The sequence below is a fragment of the Anabrus simplex genome, chromosome 4 (assembly GCF_040414725.1).
Source record: "Anabrus simplex isolate iqAnaSimp1 chromosome 4, ASM4041472v1, whole genome shotgun sequence".
NCBI lineage: Eukaryota > Metazoa > Arthropoda > Insecta > Orthoptera > Tettigoniidae > Anabrus > Anabrus simplex.
This window is the reverse complement of record NC_090268.1, coordinates 345,824,216-345,851,905: the sequence shown is the minus strand read 5'-3', so window position 1 is coordinate 345,851,905 and position 27,690 is coordinate 345,824,216. Positions and strand designations below refer to the sequence as shown.

The following is a 27,690-nucleotide window of genomic DNA, read 5'->3' as shown; positions in this document are numbered from 1 at the left end:
GTGTTCCTGTGGTAGTCGGTACTGTGGCGTCTTGTGTTTAAATGGATGTACACATGTTTGAAAAATAACAAAACTCCAGCCTCCAAGCTAGAAATCCCAGACCCAGCCGGCAACCGAACCCGGGTCTTCCTGAACCGAAGGCCACTAAGGTGAGCACTCAACTAAAGAGCCAGACGTCGTATTTACTACATATTCTCATATATGTAGAATGCCTCGCGTGACATTTGAGTTTTTATAGTCTCTATCTTGCATACAGTAAATAACCTGCACAAAGAAGATTCATAGCCCATGCATAAATAAAAGCAGAAAAATAGAGATAAAGGAAAGTTTATAATTCAAACCACTGTCAGCCGTACTTCCGAGTCTCATATAAAGTTTAACTACAAACCATAAACTTTGTTCAGGCAGACGTGTAATTTCTTGACTGGCCACCCGTACAGATCGTGAAGAGTACCACTGCACAAAGACACCAGAACTCAAGAATGAATTTGTTTTAAATGAAACGAGATTCTTCAAAGCACCAGTCCTTCAAATAGCGTTGCTTTATCGTTTAGCTTCAATCTCAACATTTTAACAGTTTTCATCAAGTCCTCATTAAGAGATATGAAATACTTCCCCCACTGAATTCGGTGGCATTTGAGGGTGCTTTTGTGTGACACATCGAGACACTGGCTTCCAAACATTAAACAATACTTAATAGATAAAATTTCCCGACACTCTGACACCTTTTAAAATCGATTGTGATTGAAGGAAGGTTAAACAAATAACATGCATGACAAACTCCGGGGGAATGTCTACAGGAATGAAAGGAAGGATTAACTCAAAATCTTTGCTAACGTCCATCCAGTGCGGGCAATACCAGGTGCGTCCAAAACGGAAACCATTTTTGCTGTTGCCACGGTGAGAAAGAAACCCCTGGACTTATCTTGGGCGTCTGTAAACATGTCGAAACCGTTAGAAAACCCTGCAATCACCACAGTCGAACCATGATGCTGATGCCTTGAGGAATGTGAACACTCGTATACGAAGAAGTAGGAAGGCAAATCAATGTTTATAATTTATTACAAAAAGAATGCATGCTTTATATTGATATGATTTTTCAAATAGTCACCCTGTTTTTCAATGCACATGGTCCACCGCTTCTCAAGCTTTCGGATACCCTCTGCAAAAAAGTTTGGTTGCGCAGCAAGCCACGTATGCACCGCTTCCTACACCTGTTGATCGGAACTGAATCGACGGCCTCTTAGAGCATTTTTAAATGGACCAAACAGATGGTAATCCGTCTATTATTCAGGATCATATCACGCACTTGTTCAATATTGGCATAAGTTATGACTGCAGATAGACGCCCGGAACTTTCCTCATCCTTCACACTCGTGGGACACCTTTTGAACTGTTCAATCCACTGGTAAACACTTCGCTGTGGTAAAACATTGTGCTGAAAGTCTTCTATGAATTTCCGCTCCTGGTACACACTCAGACCAAAAAAAAAAAGATTACGGAACGCTGTTCTTACTTGGTGCAAACAGAGCGTGGCGCGGCCATATTTACGTCGCAACAGCGCAAGCTGTACTGATCTGATAACGCAGAAACCAGAAACCTACCACAGACGTAGACAACGGCGCCGTCTAGAGGCTGGTGAGCACATAACGCAATAGAGCCAACCTAAAGACAATTACAACAAAGTTGCAGATACTTACTGACTTGCCTACGTATATTGGCTTGCGCACGATCTATTCTTTAAGCGTACAGATATTGTGGAAGTGCGGGGAGCGGGCGGAAGGCGACAATACCTGCGGAGATGCAGTAATGTGAGCAAAATAACAGCTCCAACGAATTACTGCCCAATTTCCTGTGAAAATGCTGGAAGCTGGCTAATAACGAAAAGGAGACCGGAATGATCTGGAAGCAAAAACTGTGAGATATTCTAGAAACACTTCTGCGAGAATGCATAAAAAGCGAATCTGGAAACGTTAAGTGTTGGAAAGACGAACTGAATACTGTAACACACGTGTTGTAATGCTAAACAGCGATGATTACTCTGGTAGTGGATGTAGTTTGGTTGTGCACGTGATGAGACCATAGGGCCGAGTCATTCATCAATATTACACGTAATAAAACGTTTATTTAAATTATCCGTGATTAACAAAATGCACACACACTATTTACACCTTAAAGAATGAAATGAAGTGCCTGGATGACTATCGATTGATTACGTTTCAGGCCATATGGCCGTGAATGCGTGTCTAGACGATATGTTGTCGCTATCAAGTCTGTCTTGTAGTTGCCGGAAATCAGATACATTCTGATCACTCAAAATGAAACGCTGACAAGAGCGCGCCCTGCATAAATTTTCTCTGAGAGGACGAAACAGTAAGCCAGTCTATAGTCGGTGGCGAGTAAGCGGTGGGACAATTACGGGACAGTTGTGAGTCAGCGACGAGTCATTCGAGAGTGCGTCAGACAGCTACGCCGAGTTCAGCGCGACGTATGAATCGAGTTGTGGTATGAACTGCTTTGGGGTCGACAATGCGCTGTGGGAGACCATGCTAGTGAGCAGGAGTTAGACGGGCCGAAGGGCTGTGTGTTCGGACAAGTTAAAGAGTAGACCTACAAACTGCGTGAATAGAAAACTCGAACTCGAGTGCACTTGTAAATAGCTGTATATGGTAGTTAAATATAGTCTATAGTAAAACATGCTACTTTTCTGAGCAGTCATTTTAGTTGAAAGACCTCGGCCGCTTCCTTCCCACTCCTAAACCTTTCCTATCCCATCATCGCCGTAAGACCTATCTGTGTTGGTGCGACGTAAAGCAACTAGAAAAAAATACGGCCCTGTTCAGTTGAAACTGTCACACAGCATAACTAGAGACAGACGTGCAAATACCCATCCGATATGGTTACAACCGCGGCTCGGCTATCTCCTTCACTGGATCATACAAGCTTTCCCACCGTACATGGTTCACAGGGGAGGACTCCTCGATGATGATGATGATGATGATGATGATGATGATGATGATGATAAACTACTTTATCAGTAACCTATCTTTCTTACATATTTCTCCAGCGAGAATATACAATGACCGGCAAAAAAAAAAAATTAACTGCACAGCTACTTGCTCAGTAATTTGCTTTTATATTTACATTAGTTTCATGGAAAAAATATCCAGCTAAGGGTATCGGTAACAGACAGATTAGATAATGTTTTCATGAAAATAATCAATGTTGATAATTTAAAAAATGTTTCAAAATTTAACATGCTTTTTTTTTACTTTGAAAATTCAAGAGATCCATTAATTTTGCCGCTCAGAGTAGCTTATATGTTAAAGAGTGCCTAATTGTAAACGTCTTTGCCCTTACAACAGTCATCTCAAGTTAAAATACGAGATACACAATTTATGTTAAAGTTACCATTGTGATTAATACTGAAAATGAGTAATTTTACATTATATTAGTTTTGTGCTGGTCTGGTAGCGTGGAGAACAGCAAAGAGAGGGATATACGAGGTTGGGCTGACAACTGCCTTATCAACAAAGGGCAGGTAAGAACCAAACTTGCGGGCGAGCGTACCTGGTTTCTATACAGTGCCCTAACCGAGACCATGACACTACTGGGCGAGCTATAACGGGCAGGCGGTTGTTGCATTATCCACTCACCCAGAGACGGCGAAGGGAACGACCGGCAACTCAACTGAGGCTCGCACTGTACAAATGAACCAGCGCATTGCATTCCTACTTCGGACTACATAATATTCTACTATAAGCCATACACTTCTTTGTTATACGCTATAATTAATGTATTCATATTTAAGGTGACATGTTGAAAACTGTTTTTTTCGGTTGTACCCACACCAGGAAATGAAGTTTTTAATCAACATACAAGTTGTTAGACGCCAATATTTACGAAAGAGTAAAAAGCAGAGCAAAGCAAAGTCATCACCGTACAGGTCACGAAGGCCGTTGGAGGGCCTCGGCACTTGACGGGGTAGAGTGGTTAGCTCTACGCCCGGCCGCCTTTGCCCCCCAGGAAGTAACCTGGCACTCATTTTGAACCTCAGGCCATTCTGCACCTCGGGAATTGGAAATCTCGTTTCTTAAATTTTACAACTTCTCGACGGTGATTCGAACCCATGTCCTTCCGGGCGAACCGAGCACGCCTTTACCGCCTCCGCCAGACAACCCCTTTACGAAAGAGTAACTACCGAATATACACCGAAGAAAATGGAAATTGCACCACCCAGAAGGAGTGGTGTTACATTGCTGCAATTGAACATGCAGGACGAGTGTTCGGTTGTGATTCGGTGATTACACTTTCAGCTCCCTCTGACCGCAAGTTTGGACAACAATCAATACAGGATGTGCCCACCACGAGCTGCAATACATTGATGAATTCGTCGAGACATGGAGTCAATAAGGCCCTGGATCGCTTCCTGAGGAATTGTGGCCCATTCCTGCTGCACTGCACGGCTTAGTTGTTCCAGAGTTGTGGGTGGCTTAAGACGGTTGGCCAGTTGTCGACCCATCATGTCCCACACATGCTCAATAGGACTGAGGTCCGGGGATCTGGCGGGCCATTCTACGGTTGTGACGTCGTGGAGAGCTTCTCTGGAGATGCGTGCAGTGTGAACCCGGGCATCGTCCTGCTGAAACATCCCATTAGCAATGTTCGCCATCATACGGACAATCACTGGATTGAGTACCCTATCAACGTACCGTCGAGCAGTCATAGTACTCTCAACAAGCACTAATTGTGATTTCACATGAATGTCAATAGCTCCCCAGACCACAATGCTTGGTGTTGGCCCTGTGTGCTTCTCGACAATAAGATCCGGGCGGCCCCTCTCCCCAGTACGTCGACGCACACGATTCCGGCGATCACTGTGGGCAAGACAGAAGCGCGATTCATCACTAAAGATGACTCTGTGCCATTCGTCGACCCACGTCGATCTTTCTCGACACCAGGCCAGCCTTACACGTCGCTGTTGTGGGGTCAATGGAACACCTTCTGCAGGGACACGGGCTCGTAAGCCACTGCATGCAAGCGATTACCAACTGTTTGTTATGTAACGTGGGGTGCTACAGCTGCTCGAATTTGCGCTGCTGTTGCATGGGGTTCCATCCGGGCCATCCGAATGATGCGGCGATCATCTCTCACAGTTGTCTGTCGCGCTGGGTCTGTGCCAGGTCAACGAGTGTGGGAACCTTCATTTGACCACTGCTGCTATACACGTTGTACCGTAAATGCCTGTCAGCCAACACGTGTAGCGACAGTCCTTAGCGATAATCCAGCCTCACACAGCCCAATTATCCGAGCCCTCTCAAACGGCGACAGTTGTTGATAGCGTGTTCTTCTCTGTCGTCGAGGCATGCTTGACGGGGAACACTTCACTGCACAGACTGCAAGTCAACTACGATACACCAGAGTCTGTGTATCGTACTGGAGTTGATTCCTCAGCGACCAATCACGCGGGGAGACCTGTAGCAACAATCCAATGGGTCTGAAACTTTGATCGTTTACGTACCTACATGGCATCGTTCCATATCTTGAAAATCAACACAAAGACCAATGCCTTCATAGTGTTGCGATTTCCATTTTTTTAAGTGTGTCTCTCAAATACCCTTGAATATGAACAATACTATATCAGATTCGTATCTTTGCCACTATTAGGACTACATCATTAATACGTTTACACTGTAACTGTTTTCCTAGCTGCTATAACAATCTAAGTCGAGAAGATCAGAAAAGAAAATCAGTAGGCTATATTCATGAAATACAACATTAGTATTACCAGTTTTATGACAGAATTTCACAGAATATGGACAGTCAATGTTTTATATGTATATTAAAAGTTAAAAATTACAATTATACGCTAATATACAGTACATGCTGCGGAAAATGTAAGGTAATTATGCCTCTGCATATCACGGTATGAAAGCTATATGAATATGTATCTTGGAGAACGAGTCTTAAAGCAAAAGATTGCCTTATATGAACCTTCATCCAGTTTTCATGCATGTATGAACAAGTTCTATTTTCATGTAAATTCGTGTCCTCTTGCCTTGAGGTGCAACTATTTTCAAGAACACTCCCAATGGAAGTGAGCTGCATACACGTGATTAACCACATTCCAGTCTTCTTGTCATTCATAAATTTCTGGCGGTACCGGGAACCGAACCTGGGCTTCTGAAGAGGGCAGCTAATAGCGCTAACCGTTACACTGGGTAGGTGGACACTTTTACCTCAACCTGGCTTCTTCATAGTGAGTCCATTCACACATTAAATTGGAGAAAATTCGAGTTCTATGATTTACTATATCTTACTTATCTCGTTTACTTAAATGACTGACTCCTTTCTTTCTTTCTTTCTTTCTTTCTTTCTTTCTTTCTTTCTTTCTTTCCTTTCCTTAACATCACGCCTAAGCAACTTGCCAAATTTACGCAAACATTCTTAAAGTGAACTGGGGAAAAGAATACCCTAGGGCGCTACAGCCCTGAAGGACCTTGAACTGCGAAGAGACGGCTACTCTGTACGAAGGCCTGCAGATTATGAGATATACGTGAGCAGCGTGCGAATCCTTTCGGCCGTTATTCTTCGCTTTCTACGCCGACACCTCTATCTCTACGCCAGGGAGCTTCTCAATAATAGTTTTCATGCTGGCTGACTGGACTTCCAACGAGCCCTTAGATCCACGTAAAAATCCCTGACCTGGAATGAAATCGAACCCGAGGCCTCCGGTTAAGAGGAAGGTTTGCGGGGCCGGCGTAAACTGGCATATAGCTAAAATTATACCTGAACATGTGGACATATTTCACGAGCATTTTGTTAAAGTCAGTCAGAGGAGAACTCACACAGAGAGAAGACATAAATTAAATAGAATAGCATAGGCATGAATAATTTAGCCCTTAGATTAATTTAGATTAACAATGTATATTTTAGGAGAAATTAAAATAATAAGTTGAAACACACACACACACACCACTGTCCATAGTTCATAAGTATAGTATTAGGTTTCATATTTTAATTTTTATTGTAAATTATTTATAAAATTAGAAATAAGAATGGAAATGTTCTGTGAGTGGCCAGAAATGCCTGTTGAACAATAAATAAATAAATAAATAAATAAATAAATAAATAAATAAATAAATAAATAAATACTATTTTTTTGCTTTACGTCGCACCGACACAGATAGGTCTTATGGCGACGATGGGACGGGAAAGGGCTAGGAGTGGGAAGGAAGCGGCCGTGGCCTTAATTAAGGTACAGCCCCAGCATTTGCCTGGTGTGAAAATGGGAAACCACGGAAAACCATTTTCAGGGCTGCCGACAGTGGGGTTCGAACCTACTATCTCCCGAATACTGGGTACTGGCCGCAGTTAAGCGACTTCAGCTATCGAGCTCGGTAATAAATAAATAAATAAATAAATAAATAAATAAATAAATAAATAAATAAATTTACAAAATAGCTTGATGTTTTAAATTTAAGATGGTGTATGTCCATTTGTTGTCCAACCACGCCGAACTACTGCACCAAATATAGAAAATTGGCTTATAATTGGTAGTGGTATATCTGAGATGTTCAATTCACATACAGGCCTATTCTAATTTTGCAACATTCGACCTTTCAAGATGGTGGCCATGTAGCCTACATGGAGCTGAGGAAGACCAAGAAAAAGGCTGTACTCAGTTTTCAATTAATGAAAAGTAACAGGTGAGGAACTAAACTAGGCCATAGAGCTGGTGTGTAGACGAAGGATTGTGGAGGCGATTAGTCAATCTACAGAAGCTTGCAGACTAAACGTTGGAAAGATTGGGAAAGTAGAGGCCGTATCCTTAATTAAGGTACAGCTAGGTGTGAACACGGGAAACCACGGAAAACCATCTTCAGGACTGCCGACGGCTTCTTGGCTGGATGGTTAGCATACAGACACTGATTCAGGGGGCCCTGGATTCGATTCCTGGCCAGGTCGGCGATTTTAACTCCATACTATTAATTCCTCTAGCTCGGGGGCTGGGTGTTTGTGTTCGTCTTAATACACATCTACAGTACATGTAACATAATCCACTACAAACCATCTCATAAACACGCGATAGTGAATACATGATATTGTTATTTTCTCTGAAACTGCAGAAGATCTCGAGAAGTTGCTGAATGGTATGGACGAAGTCTTGGGTAAGGAGTACAAAATGAAAATAAGTCCAAAACACAAGTAATGGAGTGCAGTCGAACAAGGCAGGCGATGCAGGAAATATTAGATTAGGAAATGAAGTCTTAAAGGAAGTAGATGGATGTTGTTACTTGGGTAGTAAAATAACTAACAATGGCAGAAGTAAAGAGGACATAAGATGCAGACTAGCACAAGCAAGGAAGAGCTTTCTTAAGAAAAGAAATTTGCTCACTTCAAACATTGATATAGGAATTAGAAAGTTTTTTGAAGACTTTCGTGTGGAGCGTGGCATTGTATGGAAGTGAAACATGGACGATAACTAGCTCAGAAAGAAAGAGAATAGAAGCTTTTGAAATGTGGTGTTACAGAATAATGTTGAAGGTGAAATGGATAGATCGAATCACGAATGAAGAGATACTGAATCGAATTGGTGAGAGGAGATCGATTTGGTTAAATTTGACGAGAAGAAGATATAGAATGCTAGGGCACACCTTAAGACACCCAGCACTTGTTCTGTTGGTTTTTGAAGGAAGTGTAGGTGGTAAGAACGGTAGGGGTAGACCAAGGTATGAATATGACAAGCAGATTAGAGCGGATGTAGGATGCAATAGTTATGTAGAAATGAAAAGGTTAGCACAAGATAGGGTGGCATGGAGGGCTGCATCAAACCAGTCTATGGCCTGATTACTCAAACAACAACAACAACAACAACGACAGTGAATAAATCCCTCCACATACCCGTGGCGTCAGGAAAGGTGTCCAGCAGTAGAAGTGGATTAATCCAGACATAGTGGGATTCGAACCCACCTTCTCATGAATGGAAGCTCACCACAGCTACACGAAACTATCTGCACGGCTAACTCGCTCGGTATTATTATTATTATTATTATTATTATTATTATTATTATTATTATTATTATTATTATTATTATTATTATTATCTACAGTTGTGATATAATTGTTATAGTTATTCTGCACCTTAATGTTTTCCATAACTTCCTGGTAACTGTTAAGTATATTAATTTCATGTAATAGTTCACCTTGGTTGAGTGTAAGGGAATACTTCACAGCTTTATCTAGGTCAAAAAGAAAGCAAATTAAATAAATAAATAAATAAATAAATAAATAAATAAATAAATAAATAAATAAATAAATAAAATAAATCATTGTCACTAAGAATGCCTATTCATACCATAAGTGAAACGTCGGACATCTATATTTTTTCAATAAAATGAAATGATCCAAACCGGAAGAAGCATCAGATATAATCGAGTGAAAAGTATACCCACCTGTGTATCTATGATGTTCGTACATTTGTAATTAACAGGGGCTAGGATTGAGCAGCCATGTTATTCACCATCTCGATATTCGCCTGCCGCTGAAGTCGAGAAAATGCTTTTCGGATGGTCGAGATGAAAAATGAACCCAAATTCCCTTCTTAAATTTATCAACTGAAGCCACGAGAGGCTATTTACCAATGTTGTGAAGATGCTGTATAGGAGCAAGACAATCTGGATGGATTCCCAGGTCTCACAATCGGACCGAAAGTAATTAATTACTGGTGTAAGGTCTGACGCAAACCAACAAGTGGATGAGACCAAAGCCGCGGCTCTCACAATCGACAATGATTGATGAGTAAACCATATCATGAGGCGTGCAATAATTACTCCACAATTCAGTCTATCGATTACCGTCACCAAGTTCTAGTCACATTCACTGCTGAGCACGAAAATTGTTATCCTTCAAATCCGACCTGAAACTTTGTGTATTCACTACCATATGGTAGAGCACGTAATGAATGAATGAATGAATGAATGAATGATAATAATAGTCTTCCCTCCCCTTCGCCGGACGACCAACAGCTGAAAACAGAGTATTTATTTTTAGTAATAATATCCAACAAATGCAGTTAGATGTTATCTCCAGTACAAAATACTAAGGATATTCCAAAGAACTCCCCTGTGGGTGGTGGCGGTAGAATAATACCTACGGTATCCGCTGCCTGTTGTAAGAGGTGACTAAAAGGGGGCCTCAGGGGCTCTAGACTTGAGAGAGGGGTTGACGACCACGGGTCCCTAATCTGAGTCCTCGGATTCCTTCCACATACTTGTGCCAGGCTCTTCACTTTCGTCTATCCTACTCGATTTCCCTTGGTCAAAACTCGTTCTTTTCCGATTCCGACGCTATTAGGGTTTAGAGGTTCAGGAACTTTTTCATTTTCACACCCTTTGTGGCCCTTGTCTTTCTTTCGCCGATAACTTCATTTTTCGAAGTGTCGGACCTCTTCCATTCTCCTTATGTTTAGTGTTAATAAGGATGCTTGCCTCGTTGTACTTTCTGCTACGCTATAATCACCACCATTGCAAACAACAAAATGGTACAAAGACAATTAGAATATACAGCCAAAACCCCTTTCCGAATCACATTTAATAATGTATCAAACATAAACCTTGTGGAGTATTTCCTAGACATTAAGAAAGTCGCAGAATCTAGAAGACCTCCGCATAGATTTTCCTACTACTAGCTACAGTATATGTATCGTCCCTATTTTCTCCTTGCTTTGATTTCCTTTCCCACATTACTCTGATAATATTACATAGTTTGGCTTTGCTGTTCTCTTATTTTGAATAATAATGTTAATGGTTTTACGTCCCAGAGACTCCGAGGTGCGAGAATTTTGCCTCCTAGGAGTTTTTTTAAGGCCTTCAATTACCAGTGAAATGAGCGGAATCGAACCCATCAAGCCGGGCTCAGAAGGCCAGCTCACTTCATTTCTGGAATTTATCCTTTGAAAATATGTGGCTGTGATTTGTACGTATATTGTCTCCATAGCTAAATTAGTGTCGAAAATAACGAAGGTTAATCATTTTGCGCGTGGACTGTGCAATTAATATTTTTCAGGAGCAGACTAGATAGACAAAAAATATAATCTTAGTTCAGCACATTCAAGATATTTCTGGAGCCACCATGGCTAATGTTGGGTTCCAATTGAATATTTACGGCTGGAGGCCCTTCCAGACCCCATGTGATTTTTCATGTGAAAATTAAATCCGAGATCAGCCGAGATTCGAACCTTGGTCGTTCGGGTGGAAAGCCAGCAGTTAAGTTACAACGCTAATCACGTCCTCATTATAAATGTATACAATAACATCTTCATTTATAACCAGATATTCGTTATCTGTTAAGGCCTCAGCCCGAAGGCTGGCTGGATCCTCAAATGACGACGTCGAAGATTACATAAAAACCAACAGCAGCATCAAACTGATACAGAGCGAAATAGTTTGCCGTTGCTTGCTTGGCTGAATCAGAAAGTGCAGTTGCAACATAACTGACCCTATGATTAATAATTTTCGAAGGATCCAATCAGAGGCACACCAACCGAGTTGGCCGTGCGGTTAGGGGCGCACGACTGTGATCTTGCATTCGGGAGATAATGAATTCCAACCTCATTGTAGGCAGCCCTGAGGATAGTTTTCCGTTGTTTCCCCTTTTTACGCAGGAAAATGCTGGGACTGTACCTTAATTAAGGCGACGGCTACCTCCTTCCCACTTCTAAACCTTTCCTGTCACATCGTCGCCATAAGACCTACCTGTGTCGGTACGACGTAAAACTAATTGTTAAATAATAATAATAATAATAATAATAATAATAATAATAATAATAATAATAATAATAATAATAATAATAATAATAAGACGCACTAGCCTTGTTCCGAATGTCGTAACTCAGTCTTTTCTTCTACTATCGCTTTTCCCACATCTGTGGGGTCGCAGGTGTGTCACATTAAGTCACTTTACTTGCATTTTTAAGTTTTTTAAAAATAATTTTGCTTACTGATGTGGATTTGGCCCTGTTTTACGGCCGGGTGGCCTTCCTGACGCCCACCTTATATGGAAGGATGTAATCACTATTGTATGTTTCCGTGGTGCTTTGTAGTGTAGTATGTTGTCTGAATATGAAGAGGAAAGGGTCGGAACAAACACAAACACAAACACGCAAACCCTGAGCCAGAAGAACTAATCAAACACGATTAAAATCCCCGATCCGGTTGGGAATCGAACCCTGGACCCTCTGAACCGAAGGCCTCAACGCTGAGCATTCAGCCAATCAGTCGAAATATCGTTACTCAGTACCCTCCATATTTCAGCAGCTTCTACATCAGGCCCTCTCAGAGTGCATGCACCTGCTGCATGCAAAAGACGACTTCGCTTGGTTGACCAGAGTGCAGACCCCCACTCCTCGATTTGGAGCAATAGCGCCGTCTGTTTCCCAACGCCCGTCTCGCTCGCTTCCCCTGTCTCCCTTTTCCTCGCTTGCCCCGTAAAGCTCCAAATCCGAGCTGAGTTGAGCCGAGTTGAGCAGAGCTTAGCCGAGTAGCCGAGAGACGAAGCGTTGGTCCGAGCCGAGCCGAGCGGGACCGATACACCGTGCACAGGATCACTGCACCGCTGTTTCCACGCGTGAGATTTTGGGCGACTGAGAGGCCCTGTTCTACATGGTGGTCGGTACAACGTGAACCCAGATCGCTTCGCAGGTAATTTTTGTCCGGCCCCAAGGCTAAAAAGTTAGCGTGCTGGCCTTTGCTTCAAGAGGCCTCGGGTTCTATTCCAGGCTGGGTCAGGGATTTTAACCTTAATTGGTTATTTACACTGGCTCGGGGACTGGGGGTATGTGCGTCGTCCTTAAATAAAAAATAACAAGAAAAGAATTAGGAAAATTAGTAAACATCAGTAAGCAAAATATAAAAAAGAAAGACTGAAAATGCAAGTAAAATGACTAAGAAATTCAAATTGGCTGTGTTGCTAAATCTGCGCGTGGTTTGGTCGGGCTTGAGAGCTATGTCGAGAAATGAGCATGAAACACGAACACACAGTAAGTTTCAGCCAATGCCACCGTGGCGTGTTTGCTGTGTGCCGAGTATATCAGCAGGGAGGTCCTTGTTTAAGTCCCTCCCCTGGAGAAGTTTTTTCTTATATTGGCGCTCTCAAGCATGCTATAAGCTACGTGCAGATTTAGCATCACCGCCTCGCAAAACCCATCTGAAATCGTCTAATTCGCTAACTTCAGCTGCTGATAAAATGACAAGGGCGGGAGATATCGACGTTGGCTTTTTTCTTTTTCAAATTACTTAATGTATCAGTACGGCCAACGTTCTAACGCTTATTTACCCTGTTCACAATGTTTCGGAGCACCCTGTATAATGGCACAGCTATAACAGACACACTTTTACTGCAATGGACACTACAATTTGCTCTCACCTGAACCAAGATCTTAAAATGCAAGAAGATTTCAATAATGAAGAACTAGCAACAACTTAAGTTTCTAAAATTCCAAATTCATCCAGGAAAAACGAACCACGTTTAACCACAGAGGAAACTTATTCCAATTTGTTATTTTAATGTCCCTCCTCTGCGAACCATGTGACCTTGCCGCGGTGGGGAGGCTTGCGTGTCCCAATGATGCAGATAGCCGAGCCGCAGGTGCAACCATATCGGATGGGTATCTGTTGAGAGACCAGACTAACGAATGGTTCATCGAAAGGGCGGTAGCAGCCTTTCGGTAGTTGCAAGGGCGGCAGTCTGGATGATTGACTGATACGGCCTTGTAATAATACTCAACATGGCTTAGCTGTGTTGATACTGCTACACGGCTGAAAGCAACGGGAAACTACAGCCGTAACTAACTCCCGAGGACATGCAGCTCTCTCTGTATGAATGATGTACTGATGATGGCTTCCTCCCGGGTAAAATATTCCGGAGGTAAACTAGTCCCCCATTCGGATCTCCGGGTGGGGACTACACGAGAGGGGGCGATCATCAGGAAGATGGATACTGACATTCTGCGAGTCGGAGCGTGGAATGTTAGAAGTTTGAATCGTTGTGGTAGGTTAGAGAATCTGAAAAGGGAGATGGATAGGCTAAAGTTAGATGTAGTTGGCATAAGTGAAGTACGTTGGCAGGAAGAACAAGATTTTTGGTCAGGCGACTACCGAATTATCAACACAAAATCAAACAGAGGAAATGCAGGAGTTGGTTTAATAATGAATAAGAAAATAGGGCAGCGGGTAAGCTACTACGACCAGCATAGTGAAAGAATTATTGTCGTCAAGATAGACACCAAACCAATGCCCACCACAATAGTGCAGGTCTATATGCCTACTAGTTCAGCGGATGATGAAGAAATCGAAAGAATATATGAGGAGATAGAAGATTTAATACAATATGTAAAAGGTGATGAGAATCTAATTGTGATGGGAGACTGGAATGCAGTGGTAGGCCAAGGAAGAGAAGGTAATACAGTAGGAGAATTTGGATTGGGACGAAGGAACGAAAGAGGAAGTCGTCTGGTTGAATTCTGCACTGATCATAATTTAGTCCTTGCCAATACTTGGTTCAAACACCACAAACGACGGCTGTATACGTGGACGAGACCTGGAGACACTGGAAGGTATCAAATAGACTTCATTATGATTAGGCAGAGATTCAGAAACCAGGTGTTGGATTGCAAAACTTTCCCAGGAGCAGACGTGGACTCTGACCACAACTTGTTGGTCATGAAATGCCATCTGAAGTTGAAGAAATTGAAGAAAGGAAAGAATGCAAAAAGATGGGATCTAGACAAGTTGAAAGAAAAGAATGTGAGGGATTGTTTCAAGGAACATGTTGCACAAGGACTAAATGAAAAGGCTGAAGGAAACACTATAGAGGAAGAGTGGAGAGTCATGAAAAATGAAGTCAGTAGGGCAGCTGAAGAAATGTTAGGAAGGAAGAAAAGATCAACTAAGAATCAGTGGATGACTCAGGAGATACTAGACCTGATTGATGAACGACGAAAATACAAGAATGCTAGAAATGAAGAGGGCAGAAAAGAATACAGGCGATTAAAGAATGAAGTGGATAGAAAGTGCAAGGCAGCTAGGGAAGAATGGCTGAAGGAGAAATGCAAGGATGTCGAAGGCTGTATGGTCCTGGGAAGGGTAGATGCTGCATACAGGAAAATCAAGGAAACCTTTGGAGAAAGGAAATCTAGGTGTATGAATATTAAGAGCTCAGATGGAAAACCACTTCTAGGGAAAGAAGACAAAGCAGAAAGATGGCAGGAGCATATCCAACAGTTGTATCAAGGTAAAGATGTAGATAATTTGGTTCTGGAACATGAAGAGGCTGTTGATGCTGATGAAAAGGGAGCCCCAATTTTGAGGTCAGAGTTTGACAGAGCTGTGAGTGACCTCAATAGGAACAAGGCACCTGGAATTGATGACATTCCCTCTGAATTACTGACTGCCTTAGGAGAAACCAGCATGGCAAGGTTATTTAATTTAGTCTGCAAGATGTATGAGACAGGAGAAGTCCCATCCGATTTTCAGCAGAATGTTGTTATACCTATTCCCAAGAAAGCCGGTGCTGACATTTGTGAAAACTACCGCACCATTAGTTTAGTATCTCATGCCTGCAAAATTTTAACACGTATTATTTACAGAAGAATGGAAAAACAAGTTGAAGTTGAGTTGGGAGAAGATCAATTTGGCTTCAGAAGAAATGTAGGAACACGTGAAGCTATCCTGACTTTACGTCTGATCTTAGAGGATCGAATCAAGAAGGACAAGCCCACGTACATGGCATTCGTAGATCTAGAAAAGGCATTCGATAATGTTGATTGGACCAAGCTATTTATGATTCTGAAGATGATAGGGATCAGATACCGAGAACGAAGAATTATCTACAATCTGTATAAAAATCAGTCTGCAGTGATAAGAATCGAGGGCTTTGAAAAAGAAGCAGCAATCCAGAAAGGAGTGAGGCAAGGCTGCAGTTTGTCCCCTCTCCTTTTCAATGTTTACATAGAACAGGCAGTAAAGGAAATCAAAGAGAAATTTGGAAATGGAATCACAGTCCAAGGAGAGGAAATCAAAACCTTGAGATTTGCCGATGATATTGTTATTTTATCTGAGACTGCAGAAGATCTCGAGAAGTTGCTGAATGGCATGGATGAAGTCTTGGGTAAGGAGTACAAGATGAAAATAAATAAGTCCAAAACAAAAGTAATGGAGTGCAGTCGAACGAAGGCAGGTGATGCAGGAAATATTAGATTAGGAAATGAAGTCTTAAAGGAAGTAGATGAATATTGTTACTTGGGTAGTAAAATAACTAACGATGGCAGAAGTAAGGAGGACATAAAATGCAGACTAGCACAAGCAAGGAAGAGCTTTCTTAAGAAAAGAAATTTGCTCACTTCAAACATTGATATCGGAATTAGAAAGATGTTTTTGAAGACTTTCGTGTGGAGCGTGGCATTGTATGGAAGTGAAACATGGACGATAACTGGCTCAGAAAGAAAGAGAATAGAAGCTTTTGAAATGTGGTGTTACAGAAGAATGCTGAAGGTGAGATGGATAGATCGAATCACGAATGAAGAGATACTGAATCGAATTGGTGAGAGGAGATCGATTTGGCTAAATTTGACGAGAAGAAGAGATAGAATGATAGGACACATCTTACGACACCCAGGACTTGTTCAGTTGGTTTTTGAAGGAAGTGTAGGGGGTAAGAACGGTAGGGGTAGACCAAGATATGAATATGACAAGCAGATTAGAGCAGATGTAGGATGCAATAGTTACGGAGAAATGAAAAGGTTAGCACAGGATAGGGTGGCATGGAGAGCTGCATCAAACCAGTCTATGGACTGATGACTCAAACAACAACATATTTTAATGTCAATCCATCAGGAGCACGCTAGTACTTTCCGTGGCAATGGCGTGCAAACAGTCTTGCAACTGCCAATTTTATTAATCGTGCAACTCTGTTACGGTTGTAGCGATTTCCAAGCCGAGCACCCGAAATTACCACCGTGTATACCTGTGTGACTGCGCCGTCGATTAATTTGAACAAGGGCGAGTTCTCGCAAATTAAGGTGAAATTAATGGTGACCATCATTCAACGCGCCATTAAAAAGAGAGACTCGCTACGAAGTACAATGGCTTCAATAATAAAATATAAATACTCGGCTGGATTGTCTAAATGAAATATATCGTCAGGGCTAATTGGATAGGGCAGGTGTACAACTTTATGTCAGGGACAATAATAGTGGTATTCAAACTGAATTGTAACCATACGGCTTTCTTTTTAATCTCTCTCAACAGCAAATAAAAGTAAATAACTACTGCAGATTTCCTGTAACAGCAAACATACCGTAATTTAACAATTGTTAACAGCTAAGGGTAGATGACAACGCTGTTCTTTAATCACCAGAACTCGAAGTTGTTAGACTGATGCTGACCTTCTCTCTCTAAGTTCATTTAATATTTCAATATTATTATAATGTAGTTAGTGTGTTCATATACCTGTAAATTATTGCACGAAGACGCTAAATAAAGAGAGTTTTCAGCGTCAGTGACATGTAAATTATCAACAAATTCAATTCGCTCTCCCTGCATCAACGATTTTCACCTTATTCCAAATATTCCAGGGGACTTGCCTCCTTTTCAGTTTTGGTCGGATGCCTTTCCGGGCCCCACGCTATTTTCAAGCGAAAATTCTAACCCTAGATCCATTTAAGTGAATTCAACAGACAGAGTTGGTCGTTAAATAATATCTCATTCGGAAAAATTCCACCTCTATGGCGTCACTTAAAATCTATATCAGATTACTTGAGTATAAACACATATAATAATAATAATAATAATAATAATAATAATAATAATAATAATAATAATAATAATAATAATAATAGTTGTTGTTGTTAAAAGATTAAAGCTCTTTAGGTTTTCTCAATCGTGAAATTACCAGCGTTCCGCCCCAGTGTAGCAGTGGGCTCATCAGATGGATTGCTACACCTTTCCAAGACGCTGGCGGCTATTGCGCCGCTGAGACACCACCGCAAGGCTCTTATGCAGGACAATGCAGTGACGGTGCACTAGGGGAAGCATATGCCTCTATATCAAAAATAAGGCTAAAAATTGTCGGTCTGTTTAAGTCTGCACCTGTCTCATGTTCTTATGGGATTGGAGCTGTACCAAGGCTCTAAACTCCCATCTACACTCTCCAGGATGGGTGTCCAGTGGTTGGACGACTCTATGGATGCGCCTGGTAAAGGACCATTCATTGGAGTCACCCTGGCTTCTTCGTTTTGAGTTTTGGCCGGGAGTTTAAGGTATCCCATTCCAGATACCATGTGATTTTTAAGGTGAATATTGCAATTCGCAATCATCGGCATTTGGACCAGAATAGCCAAGTAAGGAAGTCCGCACGTTAAGTCATAGTGCTTATCACGTCCCCCTCCGTATCCCTTGTTAGTTGATCTTTGATATACGAAATAACAACGTACAGGGCGAGCCTGCCGGTAATTCCCTGTGCCGAGTCTGGGCGAGTGGATGATGCAATAACCGCCTGACCAATATACAGTAGTTCGCCCAGCGATGTCATATTCTCAGGAAGTCTGCAATAAACTTCCGTACAGCGTGACTGCTTCTTATAGAGCAGTTATTGACCGGATTGTTCCATGTCTCCTGAATTAAGTGTTGAACAGATTATTTTAGCAGCTGTATATTTTAAATGCAATTCGCATCGTTATTTTGATGATTCATAAGACTGAATTGCAGAGAGTGAACCATATCATCAGACGCTACAAGGCTTGCTTGTCTGTAGACTGAGGGAGAGCATTTTCAACACTTTACTGTTCTTCAATGGCCTGTTGCCATTTCTTGATGAATGCAGTACTTTTGTATCCGTCTCTTGGCATAGGCCAGAGCAAACTGTAGCTTCCACTGAAGTCCTAGACTCATCCATGGCTGTGACAATATGGAAGTTGCTGGGGTATGGGTGGTGCTGAGTAATGACATTCAGAGCACAACTAGTGTCTGAGTGTTATGAAAGGTCTTGCTCATAGGGTCAGTCGTGCTGCAGTAGCACATTCTGGCCCAGTGAGGAAAGCAATGGATACCTCACTCCTCATCTTGCCTAGTACGCCTCATCTGGGCTCTGCCATTGGTTTTTACGGCTTCCTTATAACTGCATAGCCTTTGGTGGTGCTATTTGAGGATCCAACCAGCCTCTGAGCTGATGACCTAAAGACAGACACTGTTCTTCAATCAGATTAATCGTTCATCGGAGTTGATCGGTTTTCTACGGGCGTACGGGAACGGTGTGACGGCGACCGCGCTCTCTTTTACCGACGCTCGATATGCACGAAGAACGGCAACCCTTGCGGGACTCACCCTGTTATAAAATATTTCCAACGGAGAACGTACGGTACCTGGAGAACCGTGCTACCAACACTTTCCTATAGTTTATGATTGCTGCTTGTTTAACATCGCACTAACGCACTTGTCAGACAGATTACTGATAGTAAATTGGCTGCACGGGGCCGCGAATCTGCTGGCTTGCATTCGGAAGATAATGGGTCCGAACCCCACCGACTGCACCTTTAAAGTTTTTTCTGCTGTTTCCAATGTTCACACTAGGGAGATGCTGACGCAACGATGGATTCTTTCCCAGTCCTATCCGTTTGACGCCATAAGACCTGTCAGGAGGTGCGACGTAAAACCAGCAGTTAAATACAGGATGGTCGGAAAAAACGTGAACCGGGTATATGAGCGTTAGAACGTTGGTCATACTGATCAGTAATATGAAAAGAAAACGTCGATATATCGCGCTGTTGTAATTTTATCAGCTGCTTAAGTTAGCCAAGCAGATCGCTTCGCGGGCGATTTCAGATGGGCTTTACGAGGCGGTGTTGCTAAATCTGCACGTGACCGGCCTGAGAGCGCCAATAGAAGAAAAAACTTCTCCAGGGGAGGAAATTGAATAAGGACCTCCCTGAGGATAGGCTCGGCCCACAGCAAGCACGTTACGGTAGCAATGGCTGAAAGCCACGGTGTGTTAGTGTTTGATGCTCATTTCTCGGCATGGCTCTCAAGCACGACCAAGCCACGTGCAGATTTAGCAACAAAGCTCATTTGAATTCGCCCGCGAACGATCTGATTGGCTAACTTCAGCAGGCGATAAAATGACAACGGCGCGAATTATAGATATAACTTTTTCAAATTACTTATCAGTATGGCCACGGTCCGACTCGTTGGCTGAATGGTCAGCGGACTGGCCTTCGGTTCAGGGGGTCCCGGGTTCGATTCCCGGCCGGGTCGGGGATTTTAACCTTCATTGGTTTATTCCTATGGCCTGGGGGCTGGGTGTTTGTGCTGTCCCCAACAACCCTGCAACTCACACACCACAAATAACACTATCTTCCACCACAATAACACGCAGTTACCTACACACGGCAGATGCCGCCCACCCTCGTCGGAGGGTCTGCCTTACAAGGGCTGCACTCGGCTAGAAATTGCCACACGAAATTATTATTAGTATGGCCACGGCTCTAACGTTTATATACTCGGTTCACTTTGTTTCCGACTACTCTGTATCTTTTCTACGGGAATATGGCAGGAAAGGACTAGGAAGATAACGGCCGTGTCTTTATTAAGGCTAACCCCAGCGCATGACTGAAGTGAAAATGGAAAATCACAGAAAACTACCTTCAGGGCTGCCGGTTGAGGGAGGTTCGATCCACCATCCGTTGGATGTCAGCTAACAGTTCACATGATCCATATCGCGTAACCAAAGATTACTTCGTTTAGATATCGGATAATACTCTCGTTCTATCGACACAATTTTCCTTTACATTTAGCAGTTGACATACCTCACATTATCAATCAGCAATACACCAGACTACATCTAGAAATAAATGAGAGAATTCGCAGCGATCTAGTAGAATTGAAAGCCATAAGAAGAGTATTACATGCTCTGTTGCACTCACCAATGCAGTTCCAATCTCGGCAGCTCGACCTCAAGGCAAGCGAATCCAGCTGATTCAGTTCCTGTGCGAGAAGCAGATTTCTTGTAGACATTCTATTACATACATAGTCGCACACAAAATGAAGTAATAATCTCTTATATCTGCTTCTAAACCGTATATTTAATAGAAAAGAATCAGTGGTTTAGAGGTTGCCAATTCACCTTGCCGTCTGTTCAGTTCGATTATCGGCTTTGCCATGATAGACTTACTGTTGGATTCAAAAGTTGGGATACTGGAGAAAAAGATGAATGGGTGCATCAATCTCAAACCTAATTGTAGCAAATTATAGGTGCATTCTTTTCGCGTTTAACACTGGTATACAACCTTTTTGTCATGTTTATTTCTGAAGGTGTTGTAATAGGGACGGAAAAGTGGACATGTTTTTTTAGCATTCTAGAAACAAACCTCGAATTTAAAACTAGGCAACATCAAAACCTTCATCCGAACGTGATAAAATTTTAATGCATAACAGCCTTAAGTGTCGCAAACAAAATTCAAACTTACAAGAGTTATCAATTTAATTTGTAATGGGTTTCTCAGTTGTGCGAAGTCGGACAAAGCTGTGATTAGCATCGTTATGAGAGCTGCAATTACTACAGTGTTTTCATAATCGTATCCATAGATTTTATACCAATTATTATTAATTTGAGAAGGAAATTGCTTGAGCGCAAAGCGGAAAATACAGCTTCACTCCAGCTGCCTGCAGAGCACTGAGTTGTCGCGCTCGCGGCAAGCCGTGCGTTATTACTGTAAGTAAATACTTACCAACTCTCTCCTTAATACAGGAATGATATTTATTTAACGAAATTAAACACCAACGATTTCTCAGTACGTTTTGGCGCAAGAGCTTTGGGCCTCCAGCGTCAGGTTGAAAATGGTGATCCGCTTATAGTTTAAAAGCATAGTCATTTTCTTCGTTATTATACATCAAACTTAATCATCGCCTTTCGTATATACAAAAAAAAAATTCATAGTTACTAAATTTCGTCATCAAGGATGTTGCTTCCTGCCGAACCAGAGCGCGAAAAATTTAAATCCACACAGCCTATTTCCAGTTTCAACCGGGTAGGGAATGGAATGAATGAAGCCCCTATCTAGCGTCGAGGATAGGAACTGTGCCGGCTGCTGAAGCCTGTCGCACTCCTCTGGGGGAATGATTAATGAATGACTGGCAGATGAAATGAAATGATGAGTGTGCTGTAGGAATGAAAGATGACCGGTAAAACCAGAGTACCCCGAGATAAACCTGTCCGCCTCCGTTTTGTCCAGCACAAATCTCACCGGGATTGGAACCACGGAATCCACGTGAGCTACGAAGGCAATCCGAAACAAAGCTCAAATCCATGTTTATTATAATAGGTTCCATCGGGGGAATGTTTTAAATCCAGGTGCGAGAGTTGGAACATAGCAAATTCAGTAAATCAACCTAACAGAAGATAGGTAGGTTGAATCCCGTTAACCAATACTGACTGATACTACTGAACCGTGTCATGGCCACGAGTTATGTACACAGAGCTGTAGACCGCAATATCCCTAACTCTTGAAACGAAATAGCAAAGTTATCTCTGTACGGGCCGTGAAAGCACTCGAGCACTTGGAGAAGTGGAAGGTAAATATTTCCTCGATTCGTACATTCGGCACTAACCAGAAATCCTTCCCATCCCGGAATCGAGAAGAGCACGATGTTTTTGATATAGTTGAGAGCATCGCACAATTTCTAGTTTGTATTTGCAGGTGGAGAAGAGGACGATGCAGGTAATGAAGTATGCGAGGGTACGAAAGTTTCACGCAGCCACGCTGGTACCAAAACCAAACCAAAACCCATGGCCCAACAGCCCGAAGGGTCATGGCCTACCAAGCGACCGCTGCTCAGCCCGAAGGCCAGCAGATTACGAGGTGTCTAGTGGCCAGCACGACAGATCCTCTCGGCCGGTATTCTTGGTTTTCTAGACCGAGGCCGCCATCTGACCGTTAGATAGCTCCTCAGCCACGTACGCCGAGTGGACCTCGAACCAGCCCTCAGATGCAGGTAAAAACCCTGGTATGACCCGGGGCCTCCGGGTAAGAGGCAGGCACGTTACCCCCACACCGCCACGCTGGTACTACTGTAGAATAATTGTGTATTTCATGGAAAATTGTGAGGGATGATGTTTATAAAAGGGATAAAATACTTTGACTTCAAAGGAACATAACGAAAGCTATAATTGCCACCGATTTGAGTGTACAGTACATACTGCTGTATGAATTGTGAAATAAACATAACACAGGGCACCTAAAGAGCTCCTTCTAGAAAAGCAAATGAATTATGTCCGAGGTAGACTTCATTGGAAAAGATCCAAAGGGCGTGGGCACAGGAACATAACACGCAGGGTATGTTACGGTACATCACATTATGTGTACGATAGTTTACAGAACATCCTGGTATCCGTTCTGTGGCTGGAATCAATGCCAGAAAACAGCTTGCGTGCCAATTCGTCCTTGGCCGACCGCACGCTGTCTGATGCCGCATGCAAAAACCCAAATGCAGTTGTTATCAATATCTCAAAAATTAACAGTCCTATTTTGAAAATCTTACATATTCGAACTTGTACGTAGTTGAACTTTCGAATCAGCTGTATGTATTCGTGCCGTTCCATTTAAAAATATAGAATTAATATCAATATCTCGGTTATTAATCACCCCATGAGAATGAGTAACACATTATATTGCAAGCCCCTGGGTATCATTAACGAATATGAAGACAGAATACCGAAATCTTCAATGGTTTAGACGTTACTTCCGTGTAACATCTTAGGTGAATAACCCTGTATTCATGACAGGAAGCACTTTTAACGGTTTTCAATGTTCTGAGATTAGTCTCTTTGCTTAATTCGAAAGGGTCATTTTGAGTTGTAACTCTCTTCTAGATTATAATAAATGATGTTAGAACTATGTACACGCGGATAAAATTCGTTCTCGCCTATCAAGAATATCAATATCAAGAATATTTTCCAGTTGAGTATAAAGCACATTTTCTTAGTTAAATCTGAGAGATTACCTTTTACTACGTATTAAGCGTGGAAAAAATTGCAGGTAATTCACGATTTTCAATCAACAGCAGAAGTCTGTGCATGAATTACAGCGAATCATCGGGAGTCCACAGTATTTCATAAAACTTGAATTGTCTCCTAAAGTACGATGGTATATCTTCCGTTTCTTAGGACCGTATTCAGCAAGCTTTATTCTTGGTTTAAAGCTAAGGAAGCCGGTTTTCATAGCTACGTTACATTTGTATTCACCAACAACATTATCTTGGTTTACAATTTTACCGGAGAACGGTTGGCCGGTTAAACAGCTCGTAGAGGGCTGCACTATTTAACTCAAAGAGAAAATCACAGTGAGGAGGAATATAACCAAGATTATGCATTAAAACGTCCTAGGTGGGTTAAAAGAGCGGGCTACACACTTTGAAGACAACGATGACACTGATTTTAAAACATATTTTAGGTTATCTAAAGCTTTGACATTGTCAGTGTTATCCAGATCAAGCATAACCTGGAATTCCCAACATGTCTGTCTGTCTGTTAGGTCATCAGCCCAGAGGCTGGTCGGATCCTCAAATAGCACCACCAAAGGTTATGCGGTTATAAGGAAACCCCAAAAACCAATGGCAGCACCAAAATGAGGCGTACTAGGCAAGATGAGGAGTGAGGTAGTTTGCCATTGCTTTCCTCACTGGGTCAGAAAGTACTATTGCAGCACGACTGACCCTATGAGCAGCACCTTTCGTAACACTCAGATGCACTAGTCATGCTCCGAATGTCATTACTCAGCACTACCCATACCCCAGTAACTTCCACAGCCTGCGCCAAGAGATGGATGCAAAAGTACTGTATCCATCAAGAAATGACAGCAGGCAGATTCCCAACATATACTGTCCGTAGGCCTAAGATGAATTCTCGATTATAGCTTATATCTTGTACGGTATATGACTGGATGAAATTTTAGTAAAGAATTAAGAAATACTGCCTTATTTTTTGAGTGAAATATAAAATATGTAGGGTATATTTTTTCTTATTCTCGATGATGTTAATGTTTTCTGCCACCAAATTTAATAACAATTCATTTTCTTGGAAAGTCATATTAGGCTTTTCTCTTCGTTTCTGGCCAATAGCAGACATAATGTATGGTAAATTATTTGCAAGCCCCAAATGAAATCAAAACGTGTTTATATTTCGATAGTAGCGGAAATTATGATAAATTATTTGCAAACCCCCAGTGAAATCAAAACTTGTTTATATTTCGATAATGGCGCCAGCATGTACTGTACGCAATTTGTTTTCCGTACATTAGTATGAAAAACTTAAGGTTCAAATTCATATTGAAACGAAAACTTAGTTCTGGTAAAACAAGATAATAAATTCTGTGCTAAATGAAATGGCGTATGGCTTTTAGTGCCGGGAGTGTCCGAGGACAGGTTCGGCTCACCAGGTGCAGGTCTTTGTGATTTGACTCCGGTAAGCGACCTGCGCGTCGTGATGAGGATGAAATGATGATGAAGACGACACATACACCCAGCCCCAGGGCCAGCGAAATTAACCAATTAAGGTTAAAATTCCCGACCCTGCGGGAATCGAACCCGGGACTCCTGTGACCAAAGGCCAGCACGGTAACGATTTAGCTGTGGAGCCGGACAATTCTGTGGTGAATACAGAAGTGAGCGTTATCCGAGATAATGACATTATCCGAGTTTTGGAAGTCTAAGTAACAGACGTTGGTGAATACGAGCCTTAGTTATTAACACTTCTCGGAAGTTTTCATATCGTAAACAGAACGCCTGCAGAGAAGGGAAGAACTGTGCAGTTGAGAAATAAAGCATACAGAAGTTGCGTCAGATGTTAAGCGGAGCGTAACAACGCACAGTGCGCGAGGTCAGCAGCCGAGAATTGCGGTGCACAGATTTAGAGCACGCTCCCTGAATTATATGGTCCATACAGTGTCTACTAAAGTTTTATATGTATTTCATTAAACCAAAAAGACTATATTTTTGGGCAGTCAGCCAAATAAATGCAGTGTATTCGCGGTCACGTCTGCAAGCTACCACACTCAAAAGAAAGAACTAACCAGCTTCCCGTGTTCTTCTATCATAACACAACGTGCCTGTCCCATCATTTCAACTAAACAGGTTTGAGGTAATTGAAGAGTAGCAAGACCAGAAGTTTACAAGACGCTATTTAGTGTGCTGATTACAATGGGGATGTTGAGTTGGGCCCATGGTCAGCTCGGAGTAAGGGTCGAATTGCCCCCATGGAACTGTGCCCACTAGTCACATCTTTTGGAAATCAGTTAAGATATACAGTTAAAATAAGTTTTAAATGTCCCTACTCAAAACTAGGCTAGGTTAGTGATTTAGTAATGATTTTTTTTTTTGCTGTGGGCTTTACGTCGCACCGACACAGATAGGTCTTATGGCGACGATGGGATAGGAAAGGCCTAGGAGTTGGAAGGAAGCGGCCGTGGCCTTAATTAAGGTACAGCCCCAGCATTTGCCTGGTGTGAGAATGGGAAACCACGGAAAACCATTTTCAGGGCTGCCGATAGTGGGATTCGAACCTACTATCTCCCGGATGCAAGCTCACAGCCGCGCGCCTCTACGCGCACGGCCAACTCGCCCGGTAGTAATGATTTAATCATGAACGAAATTTGTTTACAACCTTATTTGATGTTTGTTAAAAAATACGTTTGTATTAAGACTTTATTATGGGGATGTAATAATTTCAATAACTGACATGAAAATGCAATTTTGATACTTTTTACACCGGGCGAGTTGGCCGTGCGCGTAAAGGCGCGCGGCTGTGAGCTTGCATCCGGGAGATAGTAGGTTCGAATCCCACTATCGGCATCCCTGAAAATGGTTTTCCGTGGTTTCCCATTTTCATACCAGGCAAATGCTGGGGCTGTACCTTAATTAAGGCCACGGCCGCTTCCTTCCAACTCCTAGGCCTTTCCTATCCCATCGCCGCCATAAGACCTATCTGTGTCGGTGCGACGTAAAGCCCCTAGCAAAAAAAAAATATACTTTTTACTATTAAGGATATAAAAACGAGCGGCCGAACGTTAACGAATGAAGAAACCTACTCCATTGAGCAGGGGCTCAACTAGACCTCGACCCTTGGAGGATCGACGGTAATCCGCAGGGGAATGTTTGGACTGTGTGGGCCCAACTCGAACGAGTCCGATAACTGGAGGGTAGAACACTAGACACGATAATGTTTAAGTTGTTTTACGTCGCACGGACACATAAGTACAGGAAAGGCCTAGGAGTTGGAAGGAAAGAGCCGTGGCCTTGCTAGCAAATTCGATCAAATGGACTGAGTCGTGCTTATTAGCCTATTTGGTACTTTTCTCTTTGTGTATTGCAGTTCCATCTTTCATCACCCAGCAGAATACACCGTATCCCTAGGATAACGTAAATAGAAGTTCATTATGCCCCTCACATTATTAACTATACCAGAAATGAATTCAGCACCTTTAAAGCACAAGAAGAGTGTCTTTGTAACGAAATACAGTACAGCCTCTTTTCGCAAATGAATAGTTTTCTCCACATTGATGTTCGATTCGACACAGTGTGAATCGTCACGAAATTTTAATTTTATAGATTCACAATTTCGTGCACATTTAAAAGTACCTAGCTAACC

The 27,690-nt window shown here is 42.3% G+C and overlaps 1 protein-coding gene across 1 annotated transcript in view; it reads right to left on the bottom strand.

The window, feature by feature from the left end:
* Positions 1 to 27,690, bottom strand: part of LOC136872711 (neuronal calcium sensor 2) — a 1,371,956-nt gene that overhangs the window by 740,092 nt on the left and 604,174 nt on the right. Inside the window, exon 4 of the mRNA XM_068227282.1 lies at positions 20,975 to 21,035. The gene's annotated coding sequence lies outside the window, so the exon portion shown is untranslated. The remainder of the gene's footprint in view (positions 1 to 20,974; positions 21,036 to 27,690) is intronic.